An 8,968-nucleotide genomic window follows, 5' to 3' on the forward strand; every position below is an offset into this window, starting at 1 on the left:
GCTACCTTAAACTTACTTAAAATAAACTTAAAATAAGTACTAAAATTCTGTGAATATCATTGCATGAAGCATAAACTACTGAATTTTGGCACATACTTCTTAACTACTTGAAGGCATTCCCTGTTTTCATAATCTGGGGTTTTGCGTTAAAATGTGTCAGTAGTTTCAGTACCTCCCACATGAACAAGAATTGGAGCTATCCAAGAAAAGAGAGGGTTATCCAGTCCTCTCTTGCTCCACAAGCATGAAGAGATATTTGCCTGGCATGTGATTAGGTCCTAAATGTTGGACCTGCAGAAAAAAAGTACATGCACTGGGGCATGGTGAACCTGGCAACAAAAAACCAAACACATTGGTTAACATCAAGACTAAAGGAGTGATTATAACTTCTCCCAATAGATCGCGGGGTTCTCCTGATAGTCATAGGTCTGCAGAAGAACAGGGGCTGGTGAGGGCCCCTGGAGCTGGGACCTCTGGAGGTCCCTCCTCCAACCCTTGCTAGATCAGGTTGCTCAAGGTGTAGGTTCGCATCTCCCAGAAGAGACATCCCCCACCTTGCTGGACTCCAGTGTTAGATCGCTCTCATGGCGAACGTATTTTTTCCTAATATCTAACTGGTATTTCTCATCTTCCACCTTGTGCCCATTGCCCTTTGTGACTGTTGGTCAGTCACCAAAATACTCCTGAGATTCACATTCCTGTTCTACAGGAGGAGTCATCAGCAGGGCTAGTCGTAGTCCTCTGGGCTAGGACTTTAATCAAAGTTTCTGTGCTGACCTGATTAAGCCAATGGGCTGAAAAGGGGCCCTGGATGGTTCATCATTAGAAAGGACAAGTGTAGGTTGTGATGATGGGCTACCAGAGCTGACAAAATCACTCATCATGTAGGGATCCCATCAGGCCGCTGTGACCCCACAGCTGTGGTTGCGTTGGCCCCTTAGGTATCATGCCCAGCCTTGGGCTGGGTCAGGCCACCCGAGGTTCCAGGACAAGCTGCGTTGGTAGCACAGCTGTGTCCTTTCCCATCCTGGACAAGCACAGAGGTTTGTGCTCCTTGCTGTACCTCCTGTGCCCCTGCAGCAGATCTGCTGGTGTGGAGGGAGAAGCTACAGCAGGCAAGTGTGAACACAGAGCGAGGAGGTGGCCGCCTCCTCCAATCCTCCCCATCTTGATACTTGAAGGGATTGTGACATCTCTGTTTTGTTTCCCTGTTGCATCTCTCTCACAGGCATGGGAATACCAACAGGCTGGTCTTGGTGCCTCTTCGACAGAGTCTCCTTGTCCTTCTGGCTTCACCTACACCCCTAGAGCAGGATGTTTTGATGTCAGCATGCCCAGCCAACCTCAACAAGGCAGCTAGGGATCATCAGAGAGACTCACCACCCAGTGGCTCAGCTCCATCCCTTGCAGACACAAAGTGCTACCATCAGTTCCAGACCCACATCGGCCCCTTGCAGCACCAACGTGATGTCCGCAGGTCAAGGTCCACCATGCCCCTGGTTGCAGAGGACCTGTCTGATCATAGGTGCAGACACCAGGAGGTGGGTGAGCCAGGCACAGCACTTTGAGGCTCTCCTCAGCTGGGATCTCTGGGTGGGCACACAGATGTCCAACCACAGCCACTTTGTTTGAGCTAGGTCCTGGGTCCAGCCTTGAGCGCACGGGGGAAAAAGGAGAAGGCTCTCACCCTGCTGTGGCCATAATGAGCTGTTTTCCTCCCATCTCTCCAGCACTTGGCTTCCAGCCCTGAAAGGAAAAGCACCGTGCCAAGAATTCTGATGGCTGTGTCCAGTGGAGCGAGCCGACACCTGATTTGCCCTTATTAATTACAGTGGTGGGAATAAGCCCAGGGGCAAATGTGAAAGGGTGATGACCGTGTGGTGATAAGGACATGACTCGTCTGTCATTTGCCATAAGGGCTTATCCCGAGGGCTTTATTTCCTATGAAAAATGAGCAGAAAGGCTTTCAGTGCGTGAAGAACCAGCCCATGGGACAGGACGTATAGAAACCCTGCCTTCCCCTCTGCCATGCCAACATCTCCAGACCAGAAAGGGCTTTGTTATTCCAGACGAAGCCCCCTCACAGCCTCGCATCAGGAGTGACGTGTGTGCCATTTGCATGCCGATGTGCCATGAGGCGCCAAGCGATGCAAAATTACTGCAAGAAGGGAGTTAAAAATAGAGACTCAATTATTCCAGAGCTTTTGCCCAGCCTGCTTACGAACAAAATAACCCCCATTACCTGGTGACCCCTGAGCAGCTCCAGCCATTTCCACCACCACCAAAACCACCCCCAAGCCAAGAGACCCTGCCATTGCTGCCTGTGTTGTGTTCATGGGTTGCTACGATACAAAAACACTTATAAAGAGTGCTGCAGCTCTGAGTGGGAGTGCCCAAAACCTTCAGGCCCTCCCTGCTGAGGTTGTTAACGGGAGGATTTTTAGGTATGACTGATCTTGTTTCTGATCCAGCAGCTTTCAGCTCTTGCCCCAAAGGTGTGCTGTGCTTCTTTGCTTTGAACATGTAAAAGAAAAAGAGAGAGAAAGCCATAGATTTTTTTAAATTTATTTTACTTTAATTTAATTTAATTTTAAAAAACAGGAAAGGAAAAGGCCGCACAGCGATTGGCTGAAGCACCTCAATAGTTCAGCTGGGATGCTCAGCCCTTCTTACAGGGTCTTCTCGCCTGTGTCCTGCTCGCACAGCCCTTGCTCAACTCCACCTGGTTCAGTGCTGGAGCAGCCTTATGCTGGTGGCCATAGACTGGGGATTTTTATACCTTTTTAAATACCGGGGAAAGATTTTGGAAGAATGTGGTCTGGGGTTTCTGCAGCCTGTGTTGAAGTCCTGGGGTATCATGGACCGGTGCCTGAGAAGGGTATTTTTTAATGATGCTGTTTGAAATCTTTGATCTGTTTGGGGCTATTAAATTTGTTAATGCAGTGCTTTACGTCCTCCCCAGCTTGTGCCTGGGTGCATATTGTTTTAGCCTGGCTGCTCCCCAGCCAGCAGAGGCAGTTTGAGGGGAAAACTGGAGTGGGACCGATGGTGCTCGCTGATGAGCCCCTTCTCGTTATGAAATATTGCACATGGGTGTTGGTCACAGGAAATGAGTCTCCAGAACAACCCGGGAATCCGTCATGCGGGTGTTTGCACGCGCTGGACAAACAGGAGTGCCCTGCATGCCCCAAGCCAAAAATCAAACAGAGTTTGATTTTTACTGTTTCCCATCCACTCACTGTCTCCTTCTGCCAAAACCCTGGTTGAAAAAAGATATTTAAAAAAATATTTTTATAATAATATACTACTATATATAATTATGTATTGCTATATATAATTATATATCCTATATAATTAATATATTATACTTCATATTAATATATTTTATGTGCATATTCCTATTATAGATAAATATAGATACAAATAATACATAAATTGCATAGAACACATAATTATATCTAGCAAGATACATAAAATAATTAAAAAATCTTTATATCGCAATATATATATACACACAGTTCCTTGGGGATGTGTGTAGCATGTCTGCTTTTCTGGATGCCCAGATGCATCACCTGGTATTATATGTATATAATATAAATATGCATATTTAAATTCCTATATTTATATATGTATATTTATGTTATCGATAAATATACCTTTATACAATATATTAAAATATATAGGATGCATATAATCATATATATTTTTATATTTATGCAGACATACATATCCAGGAATATTAAACAGTGCTTTTACTAAGAGCAAGACCCAGGGTACAAAAACCAGGGGAGATCTTTCCAGAGGAAGGGCAGACCTATAATATTAAGAAAAGTATTAAATGCTGCAACCTTCACCCCTCTTTTCTCAGTCTTGGCTGCACACCAGACCCTGCCAGGGTGGCCAGGACTTTTCTCTTGGCAGACCCAAGCCTCAGGCTGTTCCTGCTCTACCCTTGTGCCACAAATTAGGCTCAGTCCCCTGCTCTGAAATGGCCTTGGGGGGATTCCTGGGGAAAAGGGCTTGGGCGTGATGGGGATGGGGTCTCCCCCTGCCCGGCCAGTGGAGCCAGGGATGCTGCTTCACCTTGCAAGAAAAAAAGAAACTTACCTGGGACATCGCTTTTCAGCTTAAGAGAGAAATGTCTGTAAAGCATCTGCGTTACTATTTATATTATTTGGAGGACAGAAAGAAAAGGGGTTTTTTCTATTATTCACTAGAGAGTAAATTAAAATGTTCCCACCTTCACTTTCCAAGTGCCTCCTGGCCACATTTCCCTGACATTTGTGCTGTGTCTTTTCCCCCATAAACACCCAAATTTCCATTATCTGCAGATCCCACTCAGCTCGGGTGAGGCAGTTAGCTGGCAATAAAAGAAGTGGCTGAAAAATGGACAGGGCGGAAGGAAAATAAATGTCCTCAGCAGGAAACTTAGAAGAGAAAGCTAAGGAAGGAATACATGAGAGGGAGATGGCATGGAGATGACTGTGCCAGAAACAAGCCCATCCAGAAGGTGATTGTCCAGCCAAAACCCACCAGCACTGAGCCAAAAGCAGGATGGGGAGAAGGGCTGGAGTAAGGGGAAGGTGAGACCAGCTCTTTTGGCAGCATCTCGCATTGGTGTCAGCTTCTTGGGTGATGAAACCAAAGGAGAATACAATTTTTAAAAATTTATTTATTTATGATGCTTATTTATGAGGCATTTTATTTACGAAGCATAAAACCCGGTGGCAGTTTGGGTTTGGTGCCTTTTTCCCATTGCTGCTTGCTCTTACGCAGTCCAGTGTGATATTCCTGGAAGATGCTGAACCACCTGGGTGAGATGGTGACATCAGGCATGGTGAGACCAAAAGCTTATTTTTTAATTCAGGCCATTTTCAACCTCCTGTTGTCAGCGTTTCTATGGCTACTTAATTAACCCAAAATGTCAGTGCAGATGGATGGGCTGCCAGCGCGTTGCTCCCTATGCATCCCCAACTCATGTTTTCAGGAGCTGGGCTTGCCCCCCGAATAGCAACACCAGCAGGAGGCTGTATGCATCAGCTTGCATGCATCCTGCAAGAAAAACTTCTCATTTTAATCTAGCTCCCGGGCAACTAGTTTTTTTTTAAATAGGGCCAGGGACATTTGACACCTGCTGAAGGAATTGGGAGGAATTGTTGTGGGCAGACAGACAGACCCTATCAATCAGCCCCATCAACTTAATTTTCTTAATCTACCTAAAAAGATGCTGTCAGAGATCTGGGCACCCAGAGTTTTACCAAAATTTGCCATTTGTGCACGGGTTGATTCTGGTTACCTCCATCCTAAGCGATGCGGTGACCTGACTGACATCATCAGCACTTAGCCTTGATTTTTTGCTTCCATAAAACTCAGTGAAGGAGGGAGGATTTTTTTCCTGGTTCCACCACAGTGAGACGGGTCATTGAAATTAGTTTTATTGCAGGCAGATAAAAAGTTATCCCTGTTTATCACCCGTAAGTTATGCCTGTAATTATCCTGTAAAAGGATGGCTGTAAAAGGGTTGTTCAGGCACTGTCTGGAGATCATCTAGGTTATGTTTTTGGCTTGCAGGTGTTGGGTGTGGGATTGTAGCAGAGATGAGTTCTCAGAAAGGACCACCAGGTTTAAATCAATGCGTTTTAATTAGCAGTGCAAGGACAGAAGAGGGGCTACTCTTGCATTTAAGGTAACAGCAAGCTCACATCAATGTCTGGACAGAAGGATCAGGATTTTCCTGAAGTCCCAGAGTGAATCCAGGACTTTCCTGCTGGTGGATCCAGGGCAAAAGAGAAGCATTTTCCCTGAAAGGAAAAGGCAGCGAGCCGCTGCACTCATCTGGCAGTACAAAGTGCAAAGGGGTGCCCCCATGTCAGGCGGATCTGGATATAAAATTCATGGAGCGCTTCAGGTCTCTGTATTTTCAGTCTTCTTTAAAGTTGAGAGGCAGAAATGGGTAGACTCAGATGGGAGTCATCTCACCCCAAAATGAACTGAATGGCTCGTCCTGGGGGTTGCCTGTTTTTTCCCTGCAGACCCTACGGGAAGCTTTGGCCAGCAGGATGAAGCCCACTCTGCATGTCCCAGGCAAGGCTGCCTGTGTCTCCCACCCATCCACCTCTCAAAAGTGGGGTTCAGCAGCGCCCCACCAATTCCCACACCCCTCTCCTCGTGTAAATACGGCATGGGTCCCACTTGCAGTTCAACTCACTGTAGATATAAGGGGCTGTCCAAGCACGTTTTGGTTTCCTTATCACTGGTGTAAAGGGCTGCACCGAATGATTCAAACATATATTGCTGAATTACATATTATACAAGCACATACATACATATAAGCCCGAATAGAGCTGGTGTGAGGGAAGGAGCACCCCTGCCTCCCTGAAACATGGCAAAGCAAGGTGCGCTGACCCGCCCCACCAGCTGGAGTGGGCTTGGGCCAACATGCTGGTCTGCAAAGGGACATTGGAGGCATCTCCCTTCTGCAGGCGCTGCCACGGGGTGATGGTCCAGCATGGAGCAGCCAGTCTCTACACAGCCTAAACCCCCATGGGCAGAGCTGCTGGTGCCAGTGTTTGCTGGAGCCGTTTCTCATCTTCAAGTCTACAAAGAGTCAGTATCTGCTCCCAGCACTTCAGGGCTGCTGCATCCTGCCAGTGCTGGACTCTGTGCCATCAGCTCCCACCCACTGACAAAAAAAATGGTGCTGTGGTTTACCTGTGGGATGCCAGAAGGTGTTTATCATGGGCAGGGGCACAGGCTTTCCTGCCATAACTGGGTATCAACACCTTAAAGGAGGAAGCCCAGCCACCGCTGGGAAGTCTGTTCAAGCAAAAATGGGAAAAATATTAAACAAAGTGGGAAGTTGCAGCTGAGGTCAGAAGCCATGCTCTGCCTTGGGCACTTCCTGGCTGGCTGCAGATGCTTCGCCAGTGTTGAATATCCACAGCATTAAATGTTTCAGGGCATCTGAAACCGAAAGGCCTTTCAGCCATGGCCAGAGGTGCCCAAATTCACAATAAACTTGATAAGTCAGATACATTACAGCTCCCTTGCACCGAATTGTCTTTAATTTTGGCTTCAAGCCCCCTTTTTGAGCCAGCAACGTGCCCTTGTGGCCAAGAAGGCAAATGGTACCAGGGATGCGTTAGGAAGTGAGACCAGCAGGTCGAGGGAGGTTGTCCTCCCTCTCTGCTCTGCCCTGATGAGGCCTCATCTGCAGTACTGTGGCCAGTTGTGGGCTCCCCATTTTAAGCATAAGGAATTACTAGAGTCCAGCAGAGAGCTACAAAGATTATTAAGGCCCTGGAGCATCTTTCTTATGAGGAGAGACTGAGAGAGCTGGGTCTGTTCAGCCTGGAGAAGGCTGAGAGGGGACCTTATCAATGTTTATAAATATCTCCAGGATGGGTGTCAGGAAGATGGGCCCAGACTCTGTTCAGTGGTGCCCAACAACAGGATGAGGGGCAACGGGCACAGGCTGAAACACAGGAGGTTCCATTTGAATATGAGGAGAAACTTCTTTACTTTGAGGTGCCAGAGCCCTGGAACAGGCTGCCCAGAGAGGCTGTGGAGTCTCCTCTGGAGACATTCAAACGGGCCTGGACACTTTCCTGTGCGATCGGTTCTGGTGAACCTGCTGTAGCAGGTGGGTTGGACTGGATGACCTCCGGACGTCCCTTCCAACCCTAACCATTCTGTGGTTCTTGGAAGCTCCCATCCTCAAACCATGGATGTTGCGACAGAACAGCAACCGTGGCTTACTTCCACGTGTCTCCCATGGGGCTGAAGGGCGCTAGGAGAGCAGTGGGGTGAAGCTCGAATGGCTTTTGTAGAGGTCCCGTGCTGACCCACCGACAGCTCCTGAGGGAGCACCCGTGTTCTGGCGCCACACGCAGCCTCACACCATCATAGATGTCCTGAGTTGGAAGGGACCCACAAGGATCATCGAGTCCAACTCCTGTCCCTGCACAGGACAACCCCACAGTTCACACCGTGTGTCTGAGGGCGTTTTCCAGTCTCTTCTTGAACACTGTCAGGCCTGGGGCTGGGACACCTCCCTGGGGAGCCTGTTCCAGTGTCCAGCACTCTCTGGGTGAAGAACCTTTTCCTGATGTCCAACCTGAACCTCCCTGGCACATCCTCCTGCCATTCCCTCGGGCTCTGTCATCGGTCGCCAAAGAGAAGTGGGTGCCTGTCCCTCCTCCTCCCATGTGAGGAAGCTGCAGCCGCCATGAGGTCTGCCCTCAGTCTCCTCCAGGCTGAACAAACCCAGTGACTTCAGCCGCTCCTCACACAGCTTCCCCTGCACGCCCATCTCCACAGCCCTGCTCTGCACTCTCCAGCAGCCTTATATCCTTTTTACCCCGCGGCGCCCTGACCCGCACACACGACACATCCCCGGGGATGCGCTCCCGCTGCCCGCCCAGCGCTGACCGGCGCGGGGGGCGAAGCGCCGCCGTCCGCCCCGCTCCGGTCCGGTCCAGTTCCGCCCGGTCCCGGGGCCCGCCCCCCGCGGTGGTTCCCGCCGCCGCCGCCGCCGCCGCCGCGCCCCGGCACGCGGACACCCGCACCACAACGCGCGCGCGGCCCGCCCGGCCTTCCCGCCAACGGCGGGGCGGGGCAGCGCGCGGGGCCCGCCCCGTCCCACTTCCGCCGCCGCCGCCGCGAGGGGCCCGCCGGGAAGGCGGCCGGGACCACGCCCCCGCCGCAGGGGAGGGAGGAAAGGGGTGGGCGGGGGAGGGCGCGCGGCACGCGGGTCTGGGCTCCACTGCCCCGCCCCGCCCGTCCCCGCCCCCCGCGGTGCCGGCAGCGACGAGGTGGGTACGGCCGGGCCGCCGCCCCCCCTTCTCCTCCCCGGGGCGGCGTGAGGGGGCGGCGGGGAGGCCCCTCGCGGCGGCCCCTCGCGGCCCCCGCCCCGCCGCCTGGGGGAGAGGCGGCGCCGCCCTCCGGCCTGCGGGCCGCGCGGGGCGCG

This window comes from Caloenas nicobarica, chromosome 3 (genome assembly GCF_036013445.1).
Source record: "Caloenas nicobarica isolate bCalNic1 chromosome 3, bCalNic1.hap1, whole genome shotgun sequence".
NCBI classification, from domain to species: Eukaryota; Metazoa; Chordata; class Aves; order Columbiformes; family Columbidae; genus Caloenas; species Caloenas nicobarica.